The sequence below is a fragment of the Felis catus genome, chromosome A3 (genome assembly GCF_018350175.1).
Source record: "Felis catus isolate Fca126 chromosome A3, F.catus_Fca126_mat1.0, whole genome shotgun sequence".
Classification (NCBI taxonomy): Eukaryota; Metazoa; Chordata; class Mammalia; order Carnivora; family Felidae; genus Felis; species Felis catus.
In genome coordinates this window covers 19,555,511-19,579,753 of record NC_058370.1, presented here as the reverse complement: position 1 = coordinate 19,579,753, position 24,243 = coordinate 19,555,511, and the positions used below count along the sequence as shown (strand labels likewise).

The following is a 24,243-nucleotide window of genomic DNA, read 5'->3' as shown; positions in this document are numbered from 1 at the left end:
GTCCAAGAAACGTCGGCCATTATCATGTATGGATGGAAAAGTGTGAAGGAGACGAGCAAGCCGGTGTGGCTTGAGGCTTTCATGCAAAATGAAGGGTAGGAACTGTCCAGTTTAGTACGTTGACATTTATCCCAAAGTCAATGGTAAAAATGAAGTCATCTCTGACCTGGACTATGCCACGCTGGATTAGATCAGAGACCACAGACAGGCCTGGATGCAGGGCCATCAGAGATGAGCCATTGACCTTGAAGTTTATAAACGAAGATGAAGAGAAGATGAGGGATTCTGAAGATATCAGGTGGTCAGTTTTATGTGTCAACTTGGCTAGTCTACAATCCCCAGTTATTTAATCACACACTAATCTAGAAGTTGTGGGGCGCCGGGGTGGCTCAGTCGGTTAAGCGTCCAACTTCGACTCAGGTCACCATCTCGCGGTCCGTGAGCCCGAGCCCCGCGTCGAGCTCTGGGCTGATGGCTCGGAGCCTGGAGCCTGCTTCCGATTCTGTGTCTCCCTCTCTCTCTGCTCCTCCCCTGTTCATGCTCTGTCTCTGTCTCAAAAATAAACAAACGTTAAAAAAAATTAATCTAGAAGTTGCTGTGAAGGTATTGTGCTGATGTGATTAAAGTCTAAACGGTTGACTTTAAGTGTGGGAGGTGCTCCTGCATAATTTGGGTGGGCCTCATTCAAGGTGAAAGGCCTTAAGAGCAGAGCTCAGATTTCTCTGAAGAAGAAATTCTGCCTATGGACAGAAGATCTAGCCCATGTCCAAGTTCCAGAACTGCCCTACGGATTTTGAACCTGCCAGGCCAGCCCCAGCCATCACATCAGCCAGTTCCTGATAACAAATCTTAATACCTATCTGCTCTCAGTTCTGTTTCGTTGGTTGAATCCTGGCTGATACAGTAACTGATTAAAAGTAGGGGTAAAAGAAACCACATCAGTCCTAAAGATTCTTCCCAAAGCCCTGGACACACGATTCCTGCCTCATCCTATGCCAAAGTCCATAAAAATCTCCCTTTTATGCGGCTGCCTTTTCTGGAGAAGGCAACATTCCCGCCTTGGTTGGCAACTCTATAGAGCAGATCACGGAAGTTCGGCCTTATCAACTCTGACATATGGATCATGCTCCTGGGTTGAGTTTTTTTGTTGTTGTTGTTTTGTTTTGTTCTTCATATATATAGTTTTATATGGTTTCTTTTATGTTTTAGGCTGAGTCTTTGATCTCCCCAGGAAAAATCTTCTCCCCCCTGGAGTTCCTTTTAATCTACGAAAATCACTGACCACAGCTGTGGACCGAGAAGGGTTCTGCAGAGACACAGGCCAAGCCGAGTGAGAGAGTGTGGACCCAGATAACACGGAACAATATGTTGCTTCGTGGCCCTACAGCATGTGTTGGGAACTTTCTGCAGGCCTCCCAACCCCTGGGTTCAAGAACGTGTGGCTGATGAATGGGCAGGGGGGACAGAGTCTCTGTTCACCATACGAGGCTTGACTCAGATACCCAACTTCAACCCTGGCTAAGCCTGATCAGGCACGCACCCCCCCCCCCATTCTATTTAACAATTGAGGAAAATGAGGCCCAGAGAGAGTCCAAGGTTCCGTTCCCTAGAAGTAGAACTGAGACAAAGGATCCTCTCATCCTGACACAATTTTAAACTTAAAGAAAAGTTTCAATAATTGTGTAAGAAGGTCCCATATGCCCTCTATCCAGACTTGCCAATGTTAGAGACATCGTGTACCTTTATTGCTATATATGTCGCTGTGTACGTCCTAAGCACTAGAACATTCTTTTATACAATCATGGTGCAGTGATCAAAAACACAAAATTTAGCATTGTTTCCATGCTACTACTCGTGCAGCCCATATTAAGATGTGGTCGATCATCCCAATACTGTCTTTTATAAGCTATTTATTCTTCCTGGTTCAAGATCCCATCCAGGATTATGTGTTACATTTAATCATCGCAACTCTTTAGTCTCTTTTAAGTGGAAATGTCATCTAAATCTTTCTTGGTCTTTCTCAACCTTGACATTTTTGAAGAGTATTGGCCAGGCACTTTGTAGCAGGTCTATCGGTTTCGGTTTGTCTGGTTGAAAGCGTTCCCAGGAAGAAAGCATCCGCAGGTAGTAAGAAATAGCAACGAGAAACACCGAGGTCAGCACGGGTGCACACTGAAGCAGAGGACCCCTGCAGGCTGAGTCTGGCTCAGACCCCAGGGAATCTCTCCAACAGCGTCGTCACACCTCAGTGTTGTCCTAATTGGGGGACCAGCTACAGAAGATATACCCCCTGTGGCCAGTGGTCACGTTCAGCTCCAGTTCTCCATGCACGCAGGCTCGGGCAACTTCTGCAGCCAGAGGGCATACGTGTTGGCTACCGGCCGGTGTGTACGAAAAAACAGTAAAGGGATCTGGGGGCACACAGTTGGCACAATGACAGTGTTGCTAGAAAGAGTTTGACTTACCCAGAATCATAGAGCTGATAAGGAACAGAGCTAGGATTTCGGCAAGCTCTGTGCCACTGACCCATACTCCATCACCTCTCTGGAGAACTACAATCACGCAGGAGACAATGGATCCCGCATCATGACTTAGCTGGAGAAATGAGATATTAAAAATAATTTAAAGCAGGGTCACATTGTCTCTCCATTTTGGATTGCAGGCAGTTGGTTATTATTTGACCTTTGTCTGTTATTTTTACATGCTGTTCGATGAGTGTATATTCACATGACTACTGGTAAGAGAAGTATATTCACGTGATGATCGAGATGCAGATACTCGTGTGTCCGCAGGGTGCACAGGTGGCTGGGAAGCCCAGCGTCTGAGAGCTTGGGCTCTGGGGCTGGACTGCTGGGTTCGAGCTCTGGCTATGCCAGTCACTAACGCAGTCACCTCTCAGAATAGCTTCTCAGCATCTGTAGGGAGAGTAACAGTGCCAACCCAGGAGGTTGGGTGAGAATTAGATGAGACACGGTTTATAAAATTCTCAAGATAGGGCCCGACACATGGCAAGTGCTCTATAAATGTTAACTGTCTTATTAACATCTTGACTGACCCACGGGGTGTGACGGGTCTGCCCTGCCCTCATCTGATTCACCTTTGTCCCCACCCCCTCTCAATCTCTGTCCAGCAGGGACCTGCCTCGCACACAGTGGCCGCCAACAAGGGTTCCAGAGGGGGCTGGCGAGAACAGTCAGAGTATTCAACCATGGGTCAGCTAAGACAAAATTGGGGTCAAGGGGATAGAACCCATAAGAAGAAGCTCTAAGGATGTGGAGAAGTGTGCGGGTCATACCCGAGATGCCACCACCATTCTCCCATGGACTGTTCCCCACAAGCCACCTGCCTTCTCCCAAGCACACCAGGCTCCTCTGCTCTGTACCGTTGCACAAAGTTTCCTGTTCCCGTCAGAAACTTCCCCACGGTGGTCAGCAGATTCTAAGACCCGCCTTCGGATCTTTTCCCTTTGTGACTCTTCCTTTGAGTGTGGGCTGGACCTAGTAAGTTGCTTCTCCTGGGAAACATGAGGGGATGTCACTTCTGAGATTAGGTTATAAAAAGACGGTCTCATTCACCCTTTCTTGCTTTCATGTTCTGGTGGAAGCCAGCTTCCATGTTGTGAAGAAGGAACGAAGGGACGCCTCTGTGACCAACAGCCAGTGAGGAAGAGAGACCCCGAGTCCGACAGTCCAGGAGGAATCAAATCCTGCCAACATCCACATGACTGAAACTGGAAGGGTATTCTCCTGCCGGCTGAGCCCTCAAATGAAACCTAAGAACCAACCAACACCCTGATGGCACCCTGAGCACAGGACTCAGGTGATCCGTGCCCTGACTCCTGACCCACAGAAACTGTGACATAATGAATGTGTGGGTTGTAGGTCTCTAAGTTTGGGTTAACCTGTCACACGGCAATCAATAACTAATACACATACTTTCAACCTGCCGAAGTCATATTCACTCAGGTATTACATATCTGGGGAGGTCTCCTGTGGTTTCCTATCCTTGACCCTGGCTGGGCTAGGTAGCCCTCCTGAGTGGTACCACAGTTTCTACCCTCACAGCCTCAAACACATTATACTATACTTTTCTGGTAATTTATCAACCCTTCCCTCTGGAATATGAGTCCTTTGCAGCCATAAGCTGTGTCTCATTCATCTCTGTCACCCCTAAAACAAGCCCGGTGCCTAACTTACTAGTAATGATAATACCTCATATTTAATGAGTACTTATTATGTGCCAAAATCATTTTGCTTTTCAAACTCAATCTCACTGAAGTCTCCAAACAAGTATCATTAAGTCCATTTTTACTGATGAAAATAACAAAACAAAACTGAGGTTCAAATGCTTGCCCAAGGAGCTAATACATGGCAGAACTAGAACTTGAACCCAAGCCATGTGGCTCTAGAGTTATGACTCTGTACGGTAGGCGTTTGTTGACTGACACCCAACTAAGGACCTGCTATGTGGCCACAGGATTGACAACAGACCCAACATGACTGGCCATTTGTGTATCTGCCACACAGAGGAGCGAGAGCCCCACAAAGTTATAGAGATCAGTAAGGAATAGCAAAGTCAAGACTGAGAACAGCTGGGTTTGGATTTCCTGGAAAGCCTGGGCCAGAGGCCAAGACAGAATCCAGGGAGCAAAGTTGAGTGGTTGTCAGGTCAACAAGCCCATGGAGCCAGGAGAGGACACAGCAGAGGCTGGGGGTGGGAGACAGCCATCTGGGAGACCCATATCTCCGAACACTCATGAGCACTTCCCCATTCATTCAATTCCTCTGACATTTATTGAGTATCTACTATGTGTCAGATACTGTTTAGGGTGGGGGCTATCGCGATAAATGCGTGAGACAAAAAAAAAAAAAAAAAAATCCCTGTCCCTGTGGAGTTTACATTCTAGTGGGTAGGGTATATATATGTATATATATATATATATATATATATATATATATATATGGGTATATATATATATAATATATATTATTATAAAGTAGAAGATTTTAAATGCTATCTAAAAATAAAGCAAGAAAAGTGGGAGGCAGGGCAGAAGGGGAGATGTCGTGGAAGGATGTCGCCTGTGAAAACGTAAAGAGCTTGGACAATAAATGTTATTAGCATTGCGATTCCCACTGTGAGAAGGTGGAGGGTCTTAATTTGTTCTCATGTTGATTCTGCCTGCTTTGGAGGGGGATGTCCCCTATCTTTAGTATCAGGATTTAGTGAACCAAGCTCGTGAATATTAATCTGGGTTGGTTCCAGCAGAAAACAGATTTCCAAGCCGTGCGAGGAACTCTGGTAGGATACAGGCGGCCACAAACATCCAAAGAGGGCATCTCTGCGGGTACGAAGACCAGGGAGCAGGTGGAAAGAAAGTTTAGGGTTCCACCTAACTCAGTCGGCTAGACACAAGCCAACGGCTGGGTCTTTGTGTGATGACAGATCCAGAAGCCACCTCTAATCCCCTCGGGCAGTAGGGGTGCGGGTCAGAGGAACAGAGGCAGAAGCGGAGACCTGAAAATGGACAAACACACCGAGGCAAGGGATATCAAGGCCTCCCTGTGGCCTTCACCGGGTGCCCACCGGCCGTGCGAGCGGAGGTTCAGCCCCCGCTGGGGGTTCGGTTGGGACCTCGGGCAGCTGCTGCTTCTCAGGCCAGGACGGATCCTCCAGACGCGGGCTGAGCCTGCAACCAGCATCGCCATCCAGCTCCCGAATTCTCGCCGCGTTCTGTGACAGGCGCCACGCAGGGCTCGCAGACTGGGACTTTGTATGGTGGCCGAGTCGCAAACCTAGCCTCGTCCTTCTCCAGCCTGGATCTCTGCAACCACCCCGTCAAGCCCGTCGCACTGCACCTTGCACCTTGCACTCCAGGTAGGGCGCCAGAGGCCCCCACACCATGCCAGGTTTGTCTCGGAAATACGTGGTTGCTCCCCCCCCCCCCCCCCCCCGCCTCCTACAGTCCCTTTCTTGCCACCAGCAGTGTCCTGGGCTGACTTCTAAATCCCCTAATCCTGAGAGCACCTTACTAAGGACCTGCACGCAGGTGAGGCGACTGCCACTACAAGACAGCAGGCAACCCAGTAAAGGAAGCTCGCGGTGGATTCTGAACCAGATCCAAGCGATTCGGACCCCTGCTCCCCCACGAGGCTACGCAGCCTGCAGCCCACGCTTCTCGTCTGTCAGATCGGTCCAGTCACGCCCACCTCATCCACCTGCCGTGAGGTTTCAGCGAGAATCTGCAGAGCCCTCAGAACAGGCCCTGGACCACCAAGTACAAGGCAGCCGGTGGTAGTTATAGACGTCAGCTCTCCGCCCTCCTGAGAAATTCTCCTCATTGCTTTGAGAAGTCGCGGGAAGGACACCCGTAAATTTGGAACGCTTAGCTCCTGCTCCCCAAAAAGGAAGCTGCCCCCCAGCTTCTGAGCTCTTGGAGCTTTAACCCAGCAGGTGCTCACTCGTGAGAATCAGGGCGGCACACACAGCCAGAGCATTTGTTCAAGAATTAAAAGTCGGCCCGTATGGCCCTGCTATTAAACTCCCTGTGGGTGAGCCGGGTTAACGGTGGGGCCTCGTGTGATAAGCCATTAATCTCCACGTGTAATGCAAGAGCCGTACAACTCACTTCAGCCCTAATCTCCCGTGAGTTACAGCCTCTTCTGTGATTCATAAAACAAATCAATCACACCTCCCAGGCTCTCATCTATTTATTACTGCTTTTTAAATGCTCGGAGAGAGAGAACGTGGAGGGTGTTATTCATCCTTCCCCAGCTCAGCCGACCTCTGCATGCTGCAGGAAAGCAGACTCTATCCCCCTTCCTGGGGTCACAGGCCAAGGTTAGTTGGGTTCTAAGGCTCACAAGGAGCTGGTGATTCTTAGCATCCTTAGGGGCTGCAAGGAGCCTCCCCGTCACTCTCCATAGGGGCTGGGTGCACAGACTTGACTGGGTGACAGTTCCCAACCCAACAATAAAATGGTCGTTTCCCAAGCACTAAGTCCAAGGGGAGGGGGGAGTTGTTCGGCAGCGGTCAGAACTGTCAGGGGGAACACGGCAGTAGCTGGACAGAAGGGAAGCACCCATTCTGTGCCTGCTCTTTGCCAGTCACCTTGCCGATGTATTTTCCATCGGCCTTGGCCAAAAGCCAACAAGGTGGCTGCTATTGTCCCCACTTTGCAGAAGAGGAAACGATGGCTGTGGAGGGCAAGGCCACACAGCAAAGCCAGTATCTGCCAGGGAAACCCCGCCCAGCCCACACCCGTCCCTCTGCCCACCCCGACGGCTAACCAGCCTCACCCGAGTTCTCTGAGCATTTCTGCTACTGCGCCTGACATTCTCAGCATTGTAGCAATTTCACCTGAACAATCTGCTGACATTGGCCCATTGGCAGTGGGTGTGGGGGGACCGTGAAGGCCGTGGCTTCTTGACCACAGGTTCAGGAGCTTGACAATGGTAGACGCTCCCCTGCAGCTCTCAAACTTAGGGTCTCGGGGTCAAGCTGGCGTGGGAAGGGCCAGGATCCCCAAGGCTCCCTCTGCCAGTCCCCCGCAATGGAGATTCTGAAGGGAGCAAGCACAGGGCAGGGAACCACAGGGGCAACCACAGGGCTCACCCTTGGCCCCATGAGCCCTGGAGATCACAGCGCCCCCTTCTTTCCAGTAATGTTGGCCAGCAGACCCAGGCGACAGGCTGGTGGGTTTCATTTCCTAGTCTTCCCACAAGGAAGTTGCTCAAACACAAGTCTTTGCAAAACCAAGGTCCAGCCTCTCGGCTCTACACTGTACAATCCCTGCAGAAAGAAGCTCTAGGCAGGGACTTTGGGTAGGGGGCAGCTTGGCCACTCAACGTCCCTCCGAAGTGGAGGAGGACATGGCAAGACGTGAGCCATCAGGCGAATCCCCGGCCCGATTTAGATGGCCCCAGATCCCACAGTCTCTTCCCCACCCTCCAGCCAGAGGAGCCTTAAAAAACTTTTGTTAAGTTTATTTATTTATATTTTGAGAGAGAGAGAGAGAACAAGGGGGGGCAAAGAGAGAGGGAGAGAGAATCCCAAGAAGGCTCAGCACCATCAGCACAGAGCCCAACTCGGGGCTGGAACTCATGAACCATGAAGATACAACCTGAGCCAAAACCAAGAGTCGGACGCTTAATGGACTGAGCCACCCCGGTGCCCCAGAGGAGCCTTTAACATCAGTGAACCAGATCACATCCTGCTTCCACACCTCTTCCCCTGATTAAAACCCTCTAATAGTGTTCCCCCCACCCTGGGGTGGGGGAGGGGCGGGGTGTGGGCAGAAACCCAAACTCTGTCCCTTAGCCCAGCCAAGACTCCAGCTTGAGCTTCACCGGGGTCCCCTACAGACACCACAACCTAGAGTTTCTGATTCAGAGGCTCAAGAATGCACATTTCCTTCAAGTTCCCAAGTGACACCGAGGCTGCCCATCCAGGGGCCACACCTGGAGAACCAGGATCCAGTATATTTCGTCTCATGCTCACTTATTCCTGATCTAACTTGCTCACCATGTCCAGGCCCTAGAGACCCCCATGAGGATCTACAAACCCCCCAGAGGATTTCTTAGTGTCAGAGCCCTCCCGCTCAGGATACCCTGGACTCTTCCCCCTGGCCCAGTCTCCCCAGTCCTGGATTCTTCTCATCCTCCCGGGCTTTGGGTAGTCCCAGCCCCTGCTCCTCACTCCCCACCTGCCTAAGGATGCTCTCACCTTGGTGCCTCGTGTCGCGGCTTCCCATCCACTTGCTTCTCAGCAACATCCAGCATGCAGGGCAGTCGCAAGGCTCTGTTGATTTGCTGGGCTCTCTCTGTGAACATGTGCGAGAGTTTTCTATCTCGGCCTTTAGACTGTGGGCTTCTTCCATCCAGGCTCTGTCTTAACACTAACCCAGCACACAGCTCAGTGCCAGTCACACAGGGGGTGCTCAGAAATGTGTGTTAAGGGTCGCCTGGGTGGCTCAGTCGGTTAAGCATCCGACTTCAGCTCAGGTCATGATATCACGGTTCATGGGTTCAGGCCCCGCGTCGGGCTCTGTGCCAACAGCTCTGAGCCTGGAGCCTGCTTCAGAGTCTGTGTCTCCCTCTCTCTCTGGCCCTCCCCCGCTCTCGCGCTGTCTCTCTCTCTCTCAAGAATAAAATAAAAATATTTAAAAAATAAAAAGAATCTGTCTCTCCCTCTCCCTTGACCCTTTCTCCTGCTCGTGCTCTCTCTCTCTCATTCTGTCTCTCAAATTAAAAATATATATGTGTGTTAAATAGATGCTTTGCCCTCTGTGATTGTCATGGCAACCCTGTTAGAAAGGGAGCATTAAGCCCATTTTACAGATGAGGAAACAGGGGTGTAGTCACATGCCCCAGGCCAAACGGGTATCGAACCCAAGTCTGTGGACTCCAAAAGTCTTAGCTGACACTCTGCATATCCTGGTGGGAGAATAAAGGGGCAGGGCCAGGACCCACGGGTGGGGGGAATGGTCTGAAGTCAAGGTGCTAGAGAACGAGAATGGGCGGGCAGCAGGAGTCGGGCTGAAGAGGCAGGCGGGAAGGTCAGCTGGCATAGCCTCCCCATGGAGTTCTGGAAGCCTGCCCTGGTGCACCGCAGGGGGGTGGTGGGGGGCGGCTGCTATCCTGACTTTAGGCGTGAAGGTATTTCCACCCCCACCCCCCTACAGGCGTGCTTCTCCCGGTCTCTCATTGGTCTGGGCAGTAGGTGGGGCAGACCGTGACCACTGGGAAGGGGCCAGGTTCAGGGCAAAGGCCGGTGCAGGACCTGAGGTGGGGAGGAGCAGAGCTGAGACAGGCTGGGAACAGGGACGCGGAAGACATCATCATGGTCTAAACTGGTTCCAAAAGCAGAGTTCCGCAGTCAAAGGTCTTCAGCTCCGTGGCATGGATCTCACAGCCAGCTGCTCCCAAGGGCTGTGCTCCAGGGGCCGGGCTCCCTCCAAGACTGCAGCCCGGCCTGGGGCCCACAGCTGTGTGGTGGCTGGAGGTCTTCTCCCAGAGAGCCTGGAAGGAAGGAACCCCCCACCTGAGACTCTGAGTGGGCGGAGGATGGGAGGGAAGGAGGCGTGGTTCCTGCCTCAGGCTCCCCAGTCTGAGCACCAGCCCACATCGGAGCAGGAACTGCAGAAATGGGGCACAGGCCGTGAGATTCGGGCTAAAGGAGCTCCCAGATTAGAGGCTGGTCAGAGGCAGAGGTGATAGGTGGGTGCACAGATAATCCCAGGGCCCCCTGAGAAGGTAGATGCCTCTAGAAGGCGATGCATTCTTTCAGAAGCGGCACAGAGATCTGTTTCTCCCTCTTAGAGCAATTCAGAGGCCATGTCTACTAACAAGGGCCAAGGAGCTCTGGCCTAAAGACAAAGAATAGATCTGAAAAGGTCCTGCTCATTGCCTCTGTGTGTGTGTGTGTGTGTGTGTGTGTGTGTGTGTGTGTGTCTGTGTGCATGTGTGTGCAAGTGTGCATTCACAAAACAAAGGAAGCAGGTGGTGGGTGGGACAAACATTGCACCCAGCTAAGATCTGAGCAGACTCTACGGTGGCCCGTAAGGAGCAAAGTGAGTCCAAATCCACCATGAATCAGTCCAGTGATGTCTACTGAACATTACCATACGCCAAGCGTTGTCTGGGGTGCTCGGGACACAGCAGGAAATGGCACAGGCGTGAGGCCCGGGCTCCGTGAAGCCCACAGTGCCGTTGGAAGCCCAGGTGACAGGTGCATATCGGCTGAATGCCACAAGTGGAACGGCGAGCGAGTGAATGTACCCCAGGAGACGCCTCCAGTCGGGGGCATCAGAGAGGCCTCCCCGAGGAAGCGCGATTTCAGAGGACTGCGGGAGGATGAGTGGAAAGTAACCAGGAAAGCAGCAGGGATGCAGGACAAGGGGCCCACGTCTTTCGGATGAAGAACAGAGAGCAAGAGAGAACAGGAGGTGGCTTTAGATGAAGCCAAGACAAATTGGAAAGGATCTCAAAGAAATAGAAGTAGTAATTATTACTCTAGAGCACACACTCAAACTAGTTTAACAAAATGTTGCCGTAATTATATCTACCTTAATGAACAGATAAAAACAGTTTGCAATTAGTTCTGTAATTGGTTATGTGAAAAGAGATGCTTCTTTGAGTTCCAAAGCACATTGTCTCGTAGACGGTTTATGAGAAAGAAGATGCTTCGAGTATAAAGCACTTGTCTTAAAGAGCTGTCCTGCTCTAGTGTCCTGTGGACATCTTTTCTGCAAGGGCTCTGCAAAGGTAGACAACCCTAGTCATTCCTAGAGTGGGGAAAAAACGTTAAAAAGAGGGGCAACTGGGTGGCGCAGTCAGTTAAGCATCCAACTTTTGGCTCAGGGCATGATCTCACCGTTCGTTTCGTGAGTTCAAGCCTTGTGTCACGCTCTGTGCTGACAGCTCGGAGCCTGGAACCTGCTTCAGATTCTGTGTCTCCCTCTCTGCTCCTTCTCTCTCTCTCTCTCTCTCTCTCTCAAAAAAATAAATAAACATTTTTAAAAAGTGTTAATGTAGATGTGAGTGACTTTGCCTGTAATCGACAGAACAGGCTCAGGTCTCACTTCTGTGCCTCAAGAGGACTTTTTTTTTTTTATCTTAAATGGAAATGCTTAATCTTGAGGGCAAAGAGGGCTTCAAGGGGCCTTTGGACCCCCACTATTGTATTTAAAAGTGTGTGCATATTCGGGATATCCATTTCCTGAGGGAAGGAACCACAACTTTCAAAAAACCAAAGTAACACTACTCAAGGAGATTAACATTTGCAAAAACAGTTCTTAGGAAGCACTGGGGCTCCCAGAGGCAAAATGCAGCCCACAACCTGTCTCTGCGGGGTGGCAAGAGCTGTGGGAAGAGAAGGCCCACTCTCCCCGCAGGCGCCTCTTGGGGGCCCATCTGAGGCTTGCTCCATGAGGATTCAGGCTCACCAAGACTGCAGGCTGAGTCCTCCAAGAGTAAGAGAGAGCCTTGCCCCGGCCACACCCATAGACATTCCTCCCTGTGGTCTGGCTGCCCCACCAAGATGAACACCACTCTGTCCCCAAAAGACCTACAGCCCCCAAACAGGATCCCCAGACATCTTCAGTGTCACCCTGGGGCAACCAATGCCTTTGAAATCCACAGATATATCTTCATATTCAAGACCCCAAATATCGCCTCAAAATGGACCTGCTTAGACCTTATAAGCCCTGTCTGAATGAAGATCTGCCATAAAAGTGCTACATCTGTGCCGACCAAACCTAGCCCCCTATGGCTACTGAGTACTTGAAATATGGCTCGTCAAAATCGAGATGTGCTGAAGTTCTTTTTTTTTAATGTAAATTATCTCAGTAATTTTCTATTGATCATCACATGTTAAATGATAATTATTTTTGGAGAATTGGGTTAAATAGAATGTATTACTAAAATTAATTCCATCTGTTTCTTTTTTTTCTTAATATAGCTCCTAGAAACTCTTAAACTGCACATATAGCTCACATTCTATTTTCATTGTATACTCAGGTCTGGCTTATTCTGCTCTGTATGAGCATGTCTCCCCAAAACCAGGCCAGCTCTGTGGAGCCACATCGCAGCCCAGTAGACCAGCCGCCCCGGAGGGCCCCCACACCTGCAGGAAACAGACCACCCCGGGGGCCCCCACACCTGCAGGAACTCCCAAGCTTTTAACACTGGATCTAAAAGGGCTCATACCAGTCCCTGTGGTCTGGTCAGATTCACAGGCCTGAGCAGGCTGCTACCTGTCCCCAGTGCCAGCCCAACCCTGAACCCCAAAGAATTTTGCAGTCTTGTGCCAAACTGAAGAGATGGCCAGCACCCAGTGATGTGCACCCGCAGCTAATCACTTAAGAGCAAGGGTCACTCGGGAACGGTGGCCAATTTCTTGGGTTGCCCAACAATGAGGGGTTTCCTGGGCAGTGGGACTTCTCGTTTTAAAAAGAGGACAGCCCCGGGCAAACCATTGTGAGCTGGTCACCTGGACGCAGCCTCCGAGACCCTGATTCTCAGGCACCCCAGAGCAGACTGGCCTTCCCGGCCACCCACCAAGCCCTGAGATGTGTAAGGACGAGCAGAGCATGTGTCAAATCCCAACCGCTACAGGTGTCCTCTGAACCAGGTGAAAACCCAAGTTCTCAAGCCACACCCACTGCAGCAGCAGGAGAATTGGCTGTGGCCCTTTGGCTATGCTTGGGGATCAGACTCCTCCTTAAATCGTCCGCCTGGTGGAGCTGGCCTCGTGATTGCTCAGCAGGCTTCCCTCCACTCCCTGGGGGCAGGGGGAGGGGGTGTCTGCCTGGCTCCCCGCCTGCACCACAGGCCTGTCTGTGAGTCACGGGACCTGTCCCTTTCTCTCCTTCAGCTGGGTCCTGTTGGGCCACAGGCTGTGCCTCCACGGGCACATGGTGGATGGGCTGCTTTGGCTGAGGCCAAGGAAGGGGCTTTCTGTCTTGAGTTCTGCTCACAGTCAGACATTACTAGCCCCGTGATCATGCAGCTCTCTCTCATAGTCTCCTTTCAACACAAAACAGTGTCTTCCACACTAAGTCACTCAGGGAGGGGCAGGGGAGGGACAGAGACTCACACGCTTCTCTGCTTCCCTGTGGATTTGGAGACCAGCGAGGCTGATTTCCCTGTGAGGAGAATGAGCAGAATTTCATTCATCCATTCAAACATTCACTGGGCTCCTGGCAGGTGCCAGGCATCGGAGCGGTGCTGGAAACGACAACGACCAAAGTGCCTGCACTCGTAAGGCTACGGTCTCGTAGGGGAAACAAATGACAGAGGAGTCATTACAAAAAAATTGTAGATGTGATGAAAGTTAAGGAAGGAGAAGACCCTAGTGCTATAAGAAGGCAAATCCAAGATCTAACCTAGTCTGAGCAATCATGGAGGACTTCCAAGGTGGAGGTGACCTTTGTGTCAAGACCCCCAAAAAAGCAGAGTTCATTTACCCTTAACGCTGTGTCCTTGGACCCTCAAAGGTAGGGAGTCAGTGAACAAACAGTGAGAACTGGAGGGTCCTCCCCACTGCGATGTTGGATTTGACTTACTTCTTGGCTGACACACTCAGGCCTCAGAGCAGGGACTAAGCTGTCCCCAGTCAGGACCACTTCTAGGACCTAGGATGAGAGTCTTTTCAGGCGGAACCAGGGGCTCAGGCATGGCTGAGTAGGAAGTAACCTCAGGAACCAGCACAAAACTTAGATGTGGGTTTGTAGCCCAACCCACCTGGGTTTGAAGTTCAAGGTCATCGCTCACTATTCTTACATCACATCTCTGAATCTGTTTCCTCATCTGTAAAATGGAGGTCAAATGGCACCTCTTTCATAAAGTTGTGAGAATTTTAAAAGACAGTGAGTATGTGGGGAGAGCTTAGTGTGGTCTCCATAGTAAGTACTGGATAAAAAGTGAGATTTCTTGCTTTAAGTTATTAATGCTACAGTAAAAAAAAAAAAAAAAAAAAAAAAAAAAAAAAAAGATGCTACGTGCTGTGAGAACTGACTGCCTCCTATCATTTATCTTACAGTAACAATTATTTAAAAGAAACTCAAACTGGCAAAACGCCACATTGTGTCTCCAGGAAGAAATATTGGAGCTGAGCCTGGAAGGGTGGATATTTGACTTGCAGAGATCAAGGCGAGGTTTGCAGGCAGAGGAGTATGAAGAAAGGCAGGAAGACCAGAATGGGTGGGGCCTAGGCAGGAGAAGCCCCGGGGCCTGGGAGGGGAGAGGGCAGGGTGGCTCGGGAGGGCCCCGTAAGGCCGCCGTGCTAAGGAATTTCGACTTCACCTTGAGAGCAATGGCTAGACTATTGAAGACTTTGGAGGTAGTCAGTGATTTGGTGGGGTTTGTGTAGGCAAAATGGGGATTGCCTGAGAAAGAAAAACACGAGGCAAGGGACCAAGGAGGAGGCTGATAGAAGCATCTAGAGCAAGACTCAGCGAATTTGCTCTAAAGGGCTACTCCAGACACCCCCATCACCAGCATGCTCAGTGCTACTTGGTGGCCCCATGCCTTGCGATACATTCTTCCCTCTGCCTGGAATTTCAACAAAGTTACCATCCAAAATTAACCAAGTCATTCATCTCTTCAACTCATATTAATACATTAATCACTTAGTCTGTGTCAAGCTCATAATCCCCGTTCCCACATAATTAATCGTCTAGTGCAAGAGTCAGCAGGCTTTTCCTCTAAAGGGCTGGAGAGTAAATATTTTAGGCTTTGAGGGTCAACATGTCTCTGTCTCAAATACTTGACTCTGCTATTGTAAAGCAAAGTTGGCCATTGACACCGTGTAAACGGATGAGCCTGGTTATGTGTCAATAAAACTTTATTTATATAAACAGGCACTGGGCCAGATTTGGCCTGAGGGGGCTGATCGGCCTCAGTAGAAACATAATGTGAACCACAAACTTGAGCCATGACATATTTAAATTACACATGGAAATTTAACATTTTCTAGTCGGCACGTTTTAAAAAGTAAAAGGAAATGGGTGAAATTAATTTTATTATATTTTACTTCGTCCAATATATCCAAAATATTACCATTTCAAACCTGCAATTAATGTAAAAAAATCATTAATGAGATTTTTCTTATTTTTTATTCTAGATCGTTGAAATTTGGCATGCGTTTTACACTTAGGGTACTTCACAATTCAGACTCCCCACATTTCCACTGCTTAATAGCCACCTGTGGCTGCTAGCCACCCTATCTAGTAGAAGGGGGCTCCTGCCTAGGGAGTGACAAGGAGAGAGGACAGGACACTATCTGACATCAACTGAGGGCATGAATTAATTATGATTCACATCCAGTTCAGCCACTTGCTTGCTGGCTAATTCAGACATGGTCCTTAACCAACCTGGTCTCTTTTAGGCCCGAAGTATCAAGTGGACAGTTGCCTTCAACCTCTGGGTTTTCTGCCACCTCTCCAATGTACAGATTCTGGGATTCAGACTTTGCCAGGAGCGGTTGTCAACTTGGACTTTCTTTGCTAAAAAGCATCTTCAATAATACAATCATCTTGTCAAGATCAGGGTGAGGCTCTTTGCGAGGCTATCACCGCCATTCACCCCACCTGGGGGGGTTGGAGGATCCTTGTCTGTCTTAAGATGGAGAAGGAATAACAATCACCATCCCCAGCTTCCCGGGGGAGCTGTGACCCCCGCGCACACATGGGCACACATGCACAAGCACACACACAGGAACCCAGCTGTTCCCTCCCCGGAGTGACAGCTGTGATCTCCAGCCCATCAGGGAGCAGAACGTGGGAACAGAAATAGACTCCACCTGAGTCAGAGGATGAGTCAGAATGTTCTGGAGAGCTTCAGAAGGGAGCAGCAGGAGGGGCTGATGGTGGGGAAGGGAGCCAGGCCCCCAGGGGAGAGGGAGGGAGAATAGACTGCTTTCCTGGGCAGGGGGCCAAGGAAGAACATTCTAGAAGGAGTGGGGTCCACTGCTGCAGGCAACTTGTGTCCTGAAGGAGGGCCTGTGCTGGGCGGGGAGGGGAGGGGGGCAGAGGGAGCGGCGGTGCAAAGTGGAGGGGCATTAGAAGGACATGACTTTTGGAGGGCCGGGAAGGGAAAGATTCAGAAAGGGGTGCATGGGAGGCTACTTCGAGCACACAAGACACCCACAACGCCGACAACCAGCTCTCCTTCGTTCCAGACCTTTTCGCTACAATAGTAGCATGTCATGAAACTTACCCTGCCAGGTGAGCTAATAACCCACGCTGAACTGGGGAAACCAAGGAAGAGGCAATATTGAGTATCCTACCTGGCCCGGGGTGGGCCTCTGCCCATGGCAGAGGCCCTGAGAAGCCCACAGGATGGGGGTCCATATGGCCCAGACTAATTCAGGCATACAGTCAGTGCTGGGGGCCAGCCATGCTGCCACATGGGGACCCCGAGAGCTCACCAAAACACCAGATCTAGGCGGCAGACTGGCAGAACCACATGGGAGGACAGGATGAGGACACCCTCACGAGAAGACAGGCTCCAGCAGGTCAGGGGCCACAGCCTCGAGTGACCTGCATCAGAAGCCTGACCCCAAGCCACCATGGAGGGGTGTGCATTGGGCAGAGACACAGAGAGACCTCTGGAGTGTCCCCACACCACGGTGCTGGGTTTGATTTACCTCCTGGCTGACACACTCAGGCCTCAGCAAAGGACTAACTTGTCCCTAATCAGGACTGATTCTGGGGCCTGGGAGAGGGACCCTGAAGGAGGAACCCAGAGCCCCAGGCATAGGTAGAGGAAGCTGAGGAGGCAGAAATGGTGCCTCCAACTTATTCCCAATCTACCCGTTCTGTGCTCACTGTGTTCACATCACCCCCATATAACCCACCTTAGTATGGGGACCCCCAAAAGCAGAGCTTGAGACAGGGGTTTTGATGCCAGTAATTGATTCGGGAGTTGATCCCCGGAAGCATGCGTGAAGGAGCAGAAGGAGGGAGACAGGAAGGGCCCACGCTGACCGGAGGGGACATTACTGAGGTCGTTATGGTAGGCAAAAGGGCTGGAGTGCACCAGGCTCTCTGAGAAGTGCACAGAAGTCTCCCTAGAATTTCCCATCTGAAAAACAGGAGGTTGGAGCCTTTATCCACCAATTTCCATCTCCTCTGGTTGAAGGTGGTCCCCAAGAGGACTCATTTCCTGCTGCCCCCGCGCCCTGTAGTTCTGGAGAAAGCCCTGGGGCAGAAGAAAGCCAGACACAGAATGCCTGGGATGTGGGGATCAGGCAGCACCCGGAATCAGAGCAGACACTGGGGACACCTGCCACGTCCTCCTATGTCTTCCCGGCGCACTTCCTATGAAATGCAAACCCCCTGGCACCCTCAGGTCTGCCCCCTGCCTGCTTTTCCAACATCCTCTCCCCTCACTCACCACACCACAGCTCTCTGCACCCCTGAACAGCCCCCATGGGTCTCCTTTCCCTTCCCAGAAACAACCACGCCTCAGGACTTCACCCTTGTTCTTCCCTCCACACCAAACTCCATGTGCTCGATTACGTGGTCGACACCTCCCGGTCCTTCAGGTCTCTGCAGAAACACCTGCTCCTTAGAGACGCCTCCCCTGACCTCCCTGCCAGAGGTCCATTCTTCTGTTACTCTCTTGTGGATGCCGGTGGTCTGCTGATAAATGAGTTAACAACCGGCTCTCAAAGAGAAACAAAAGCCCTAACTTGTTGTCTTTGCCAGTTGGGGTTGAAGACTCCCATCACGGTCCATGTCACGCCAGCAGTGTGAGGTCACTGAGTGTGGTGTCAGGAAGAGAGGCACAGTGACACATCATTAGAGGGTCTGTCCACTGTATGGATACCACCAGAGTGAATGATTTCAAGGGCACAGATAAATAGTATAGGAACTAGGAAGTGATGCATTTTACTTTTTTAACATCATTCATTCATTGTAAACTTACAACAAGGTAATGTTTCATAATGGCTATGTTTAACCACCAGCTCACAAAACTCCTGGATTTTTAACAGTTGTCTCTTGTGAGCTGAGAAGAGTCAGCTCCATAACCACTAGGTATCAGGGAGCCTGGGCGGTTCGGTCCGTTAAGCATCTGACTCTTGATCTAGGCTCAGGTCATGATCCCACGATTTGTGAGTTCGAGCCCCGTGTCGGGCTCCACGCTGGCAGTGCAGAGCCTGCTTGAGATTCTCTGTCTCCCCCCACTCCCCGCCCCGCACCCCACTCTCTGCTCCCTCCCCTGCTCGCTATCTATCTCTCTTTCTCAAAATAAATAAATAAATAAATAAATTTTAAGAACACTGGGTATCACCCCATTCTTTCCTTCTGTGCACCTTTTAAGGTGTGTGACTATTTTTTCTCCTTAGTATACTCTATTTATGCAGGCCCTCTCAAATGTGGGTTCTGTGAGGGTGGAAGTTATGACTGATTTATTTTCAGATGCGTCCAGCACAATGGCTAGCCTACAAGAGAAATTCAGGAAGTATTTGTCCAAAGAAAGTATTAGTGCATGAATGAATATGTAAAGGAGGTCGATGGAGGTCATAAGGTTGGGATCTCTGCTGTGGACAGAAGAGGGAACACCCGCCTCAAGAGACCCACACTGAATCCCACAGAGCATTTTGGGACACTCCTTACGGGGCGTGGGGAGCAGAACAGGCCCAGAGCCTCCAGGCAGGACAGCCAGGCTGCAAGGTAGGAGAGGTGAATCTGGAATCACTGCTGAAGGCTCTTGGGGGCCTTCCAGGGATGGCCCCACTGGGGCTTCGTGCCCTCTCCACAGCTCAGCTGGCCCATGAGTGAGCGCAGCCCTCAGACACATCTGGAGCTACCACAGTTCTCCGTCACAGCCCTCCCTAAGGGCCTTTGCACGGGAGAACTAAACAGGCCTGGTCTGCCCTGGTGTATCTGGGATCCCGGCCATTCACAACCTTTGTGCCAGCCGTCCCCTCCACGTAGGGTAGGCGAGGACCCCAGGAGGAACAGCAAACTCGGCTAGCCTGTGCCCATTAGCTCCCCAGTGTGTGGCCCCCCTTTCGCCAGGCCCTCCAGCCTGGGCCTGCTGCTCTCACGCACAAAGGATGCCTGGCTTCACCTATCTGTCTGCAGTTCCTGGCATGGCAGAGGATACTTGCAGCATGAATGAGCCAATGAGTAAGGTGGCTTCCCAGCAGAGCAAATGTGAATCAGAGGCATTTCCCACTCAGGCCAGTCCCCTGCCTGGTGCTGGGAAAGAGCACAGAGATGCCAGGCCCGCTCTACCCATAACTGCAATCCAGGGAAGAGGTTTAAGAACCCAGCCCCAGAGCCAGCCAGCCCGGGGTCACGTCCCAACTCTTCCACTCCCCAGCTGGAACTGTCATTTCTTCATCTGTAGAATGGGAATACAATATTACAGGTGCTGGGAGGATTAAATGAAAAGAGACGAGGAAGGGTCTTGCAAATTTCCTGGAACAGTGAAAGAGCGCCTTGTCCCCGAAACTGCTCTACGCGCCTTGTAAATATCAACGCATTTACTATCGTACTTGCTATACCTGCTTCCGACTGTGTTTTTTTCCTTTTGTTTGATTAGTTGGTTTGGTTTGATGGGAAGTTTTGCTGTTATTGTTATGGCTACAGAAGAAGTTTCTTCCTCTCCCTAAGCCTCAATCTTCTTAACTGCAAAATGGGGCACTGGATTAAATGGCCTCTGATCCAGTGTGTCCACTGCAGTCAAGCTGATTTCCCACCTCTTGGTTCACAGCAGCTGCTCATGCCTTTCTAAGTCCCCGGGTGCAGAGTCGACTCACCCCATCACAGGCCCCATCACAGGGGCCTGAGCGGGGATCCCAGCCTCTGTTGCCAGGAGGATACGAGAATTGTGGCCACTTTGCTCAACTGCAGGGGCTGGGGACCCACACGGCTATTCTCATCCCTACCTGGGCTGCTCAGTCGGTTAAGCATCTGACTCTTTTTTTTTTTTTTTAATTTTTTTTTCAACGTTTATTTATTTTGGGGACAGAGAGAGACAGAGCATGAACGGGGGAGGGGCAGAGAGAGAGGGAGACACAGAATCGGAAACAGGCTCCAGGCTCTGAGCCGTCAGCACAGAGCCTGACGCGGGGCTCGAACTCATGGACCGCGAGATTGTGACCTGGCTGAAGTCGGACGCTTAACCGACTGTGCCACCCAGGCGCCCCAAGCATCTGACTCTTGATTTCGGCTCAAGTCACGATCTCACAGTTCGTGGAATCGAGCCCCACGTTAGGCTCTGCACTGACAGTGCAGAGGACCCTGCTTAGGATTCCCTCTCTCTCTCTCTCTCTCTCTCTGCTCCTCTCCTGCTTGCTGTCTTTATCAAAACAGAAAAATAAGAATCGAAAAAATTGTAATAATAATAATAAAAAAGAAAATCCAATGCTGCCAATTCCATGCATTCTTAAGTTGATAAGCATTTACTGGGTACCAACTGTATGCCAAGGGCTGTGCAATGCTTTGGGAACAAGGTAGGGAACAAGACAAGAAGACTGTTGCCTGCATCCGCTGAGCTTAGTCTACTGCAAGAGACAGAAAATAAACAAGTCAACAAATAAGAAACAAGTAGACTTCAGAAAGAAGAATCAGGGGCTATAAAGAGTATAAATCAGGTTAATAAGACAGAGAGTGGCTGGGAGGGGGGGTCAGGGCGGTCCTTTCCATGGAGGAATAATGATGAGCCAACCAAAGGATGAGCTGGGGAGGGGCTGGGGTCTTGACCTGTTAAAGGAACAGGCCTGGGTGGCTCGAGTTCAGGAAGCACGGTGGCCCATGTCCACTGAGCTCATCAAGGCCGCAGGGCAGAGCAGGCAAATCAGCCTAAGGAGCTTGGATTTTCTTCTTGGTATTTTTGCCCGCACACAAGATCTGCTCCATAATTTGTGGGGCCGTGTGCAAAATGGAAATGAAAAGCCCTTTTTCAAAAAGTATTAAGAGTTTCAAGATGGCAACAGGAGAGCGTTAAACCATGCACAGGCCTTTATTTTTCTTTTTTTGTTTTCTTTTTTTTACTGTTTATTTATTTATTTTTAAGAGAGACAGAGAGAGAGAGAGCGTGCCAGGGAGGGGCATATAGAGAGGGAGAGAGAAAATCCCAAGCAGGCTCAGCACTGTCAGTATAGAGCCCGATGTGGGGCTCGATCTCATGAACCGTGAGATCATGACCTGAGCTGAAACCAAGAGTCGGACGTTTAACCAACTGAGCCACCCAGGTGCCCCAGCACAAGGCCCCTCTAAGCATGGGGCCAGCCCTGTCGGGACAAAACTCTGTTGGCATTAACAAAGCCTTCTTTAATTCGACAAGTATGTATCGAGGGCCCAGAATAAGCCAGGCGCTGTGCCAGGCTCTGAGAAAAGCGAAAAAGTGAATGATCAAACCAAGAAAGCCGCTCTGACCTTAACTTTTCCATTAGATTTTCTCCACACACACACCAGGCCAGAGCGCTGACCCACCGTCACATATTTGACGGTGGGCAGAACCACAGAGGTGCAGGCCATCCACTGAATTGGATTTGACTTGATTCCTTTGTAATAATGAGATTGGTTATTACACATCTACCATGTGCCTAGCACATGCACAAACCCCCACCACCACCCGCTAACAAGAACCAAGCAAGGGAGACGAAAATTCAAGCTCGAAGAAAAGAATGAGTTTTCCCAAGTTCACACTGTTACTGGTAAGTGTGGGGCACGTTGACTGGGACCCAGTTCTCGTTGGATCCAGAGGCCCCATCTCGAAGCGTACAATCCTTACTCCCATGTACTGTGCGTTCCGGTGACTGTTCAAAGTAAAGACTGAGGTGCAAGCTTCAAGGACCTTGACAGGAAACGATGTCAATTGAGGGTCTAACATATGCCAAGTCTTTCACCAAGCTCTCCATCAGAATCCTCTCATTCTTTCCTATAAATAACCCCTTTGTGCACAGAGCGCAACTTCTCCACTACCTCCTGGTGGGGAGACTGAGATGCCGAAAGGTTAAGTACCTTGTCCGGGGCTTCCTGGTCAGCGTGCCGTGGAGTTGGGGGCCACGTCAACCCATGTGGGTCTCTGCTGCTGTCCCGCTCTGCTCTGTCTCTTCTAAGGCCCTGCACGGTTGTTGCTGGCACGGAACCCCTGGCCAGTGGGTCATTTTCTTGCTGCCAAGGTCAGAGCCCAGAAGTCCAAGCAGCCAGGCCCAGAGAGAAGGTCTGGGGGGGGCGGGGGTTGACCTGGTGTCAACATCAGGCCTGAAGATTGCTTCATGTCCAGCCCAAGAGGAACCGGAAAAAGTCTGACTTCTCCCCTAACCATGGGAAAGAGCTCCTTTTCTAAAAAAAGCAAGGCCAGGACCATGAATGTGACATGTCAGGCCCTTTCTGCTACAGTTTTTCCCTCTGTCTTGGCCTTCTGGGCAGCGGAGAGGGCTATCTTGAAAGAGGAAGGCTTGCTCACCCTTGGTTTTCTGACCAAGGATCTCAGGGACTTCCGTAAAGAAAGCGCCTGGCAGAAAGGTTCTGGGCCCAGGCGTGGCCCGGGAGCCTCAGCCCCTGCTCTGCAGTGCAACCTTAGCTGGGACCCTCGAGTCACGACTGGCAGACACACTTTTGTCCAGAAGGAAGGGCTGGAGAGGGGGCAGGGGCCTCCTGAGCCCCCGAACCTCAGAAAACCCAGGTAGCCCGACAAAATGGCCACACAGGTGCAGGGGGCTGGGTCTGTCCCAACGCTGCTCTGGGGTGGCGTCCTCCACGGTCAGGCAGAAGCCGTGTCTGAGAGAGCCCAGGAGGAATCCCACACCACCCCTCAACAGTTGTGGGACCTGGGCCAGTCCACTAACCACTCTGGGCCTCCTAATCCCTATTTTCCTAAATTAAATGCTACAACCCAGATTAAGGAAAAGACACAAGTAATAGGGACATACATTTCTTGGTGTCAGGGACGTTGCAGAAGCAGAAGAGAGTAGCAGAAAGAAGTATTGAGAGTTCACAGACACCACAGTGGAATCCACAGCCCAGATATCTGATTCTGGGGTCTACGTTTCAAAAAGAAAGAACCCCATGTCCTTTAATACCAGAATTTCCCATTCCCATTTTCTCACTGTTGATTTGTGTTACACCTCTGTTCTAAGTCTAGTCAAGTCCCTGGACCCTAAAGAAGGTCTGCCCGTTCCTGGTACGAAGAAGTCTTCAAAATTCTTACGTTCTGATCTGCTTCCTTCGAAACCTTGGAAGGACTCGTCCATTTTTAGAAAGCAAAGGAGAAGCCTCAACACAGCTGATTCTCACCTTCTTTTAGAAGACGTTGATCTTTTTCTTCCTGGAGGTTTATAGTATAAAAACAAGTCCTCGTTACAATTGAAATATTTTGCGTTCAAAATTCTCAGAGCCCTTTTTGTTTTTTCTTGGGATGTAAATCTGTCCATTTTGCACACTCAGTAAAGTTTGCTGAAAGTATTGTGAAAAGCTATCACTGAGGAAGCATTTAGAGCCCCGTTTTAAAAATTAACTCGTGCAAAACTTAACAAAAATCTTTATCAAAGAGCAATTAACGAGGGTCGTGACTGGGGTACCTCGCTGGCTCAATTGGTTAAGCATCTGCCTGTTGATTTCCCCTCAGGTCATGATCTCATGGGTCTTGAGCCTTGCATCAGGTTTCCATGCACACATTGCAGAGCCTGCTTGGGATTCTCCCTCTCTCCCTTCTCTCTCCCCCTCTCTGCCTCTCCCCTGCTTGTGCTCTCTCTCTCTCTCTGAAAATAAGTAAACAT

The 24,243-nt window shown here is 50.6% G+C and overlaps 1 long non-coding RNA gene across 2 annotated transcripts; it reads right to left on the bottom strand.

Moving 5' to 3' along the window:
- Window positions 1-1,723: 1,723 nt before the first annotated feature.
- LOC109498001 lies at window positions 1,724-24,071 on the bottom strand. Of its 2 annotated transcripts, XR_006595180.1 has the most exons (4): window positions 22,484-23,033; window positions 8,725-8,821; window positions 2,466-2,915; window positions 1,724-2,348 (listed from the first exon to the last, which is right to left on the bottom strand). It is a non-coding gene; the product is annotated as an uncharacterized LOC109498001 (long non-coding RNA). The 2 variants fall into 2 exon arrangements; XR_002154526.3 differs by having other exon boundaries at window positions 1,724-2,915; window positions 22,484-24,071.
- Window positions 24,072-24,243: the final 172 nt, after the last annotated feature.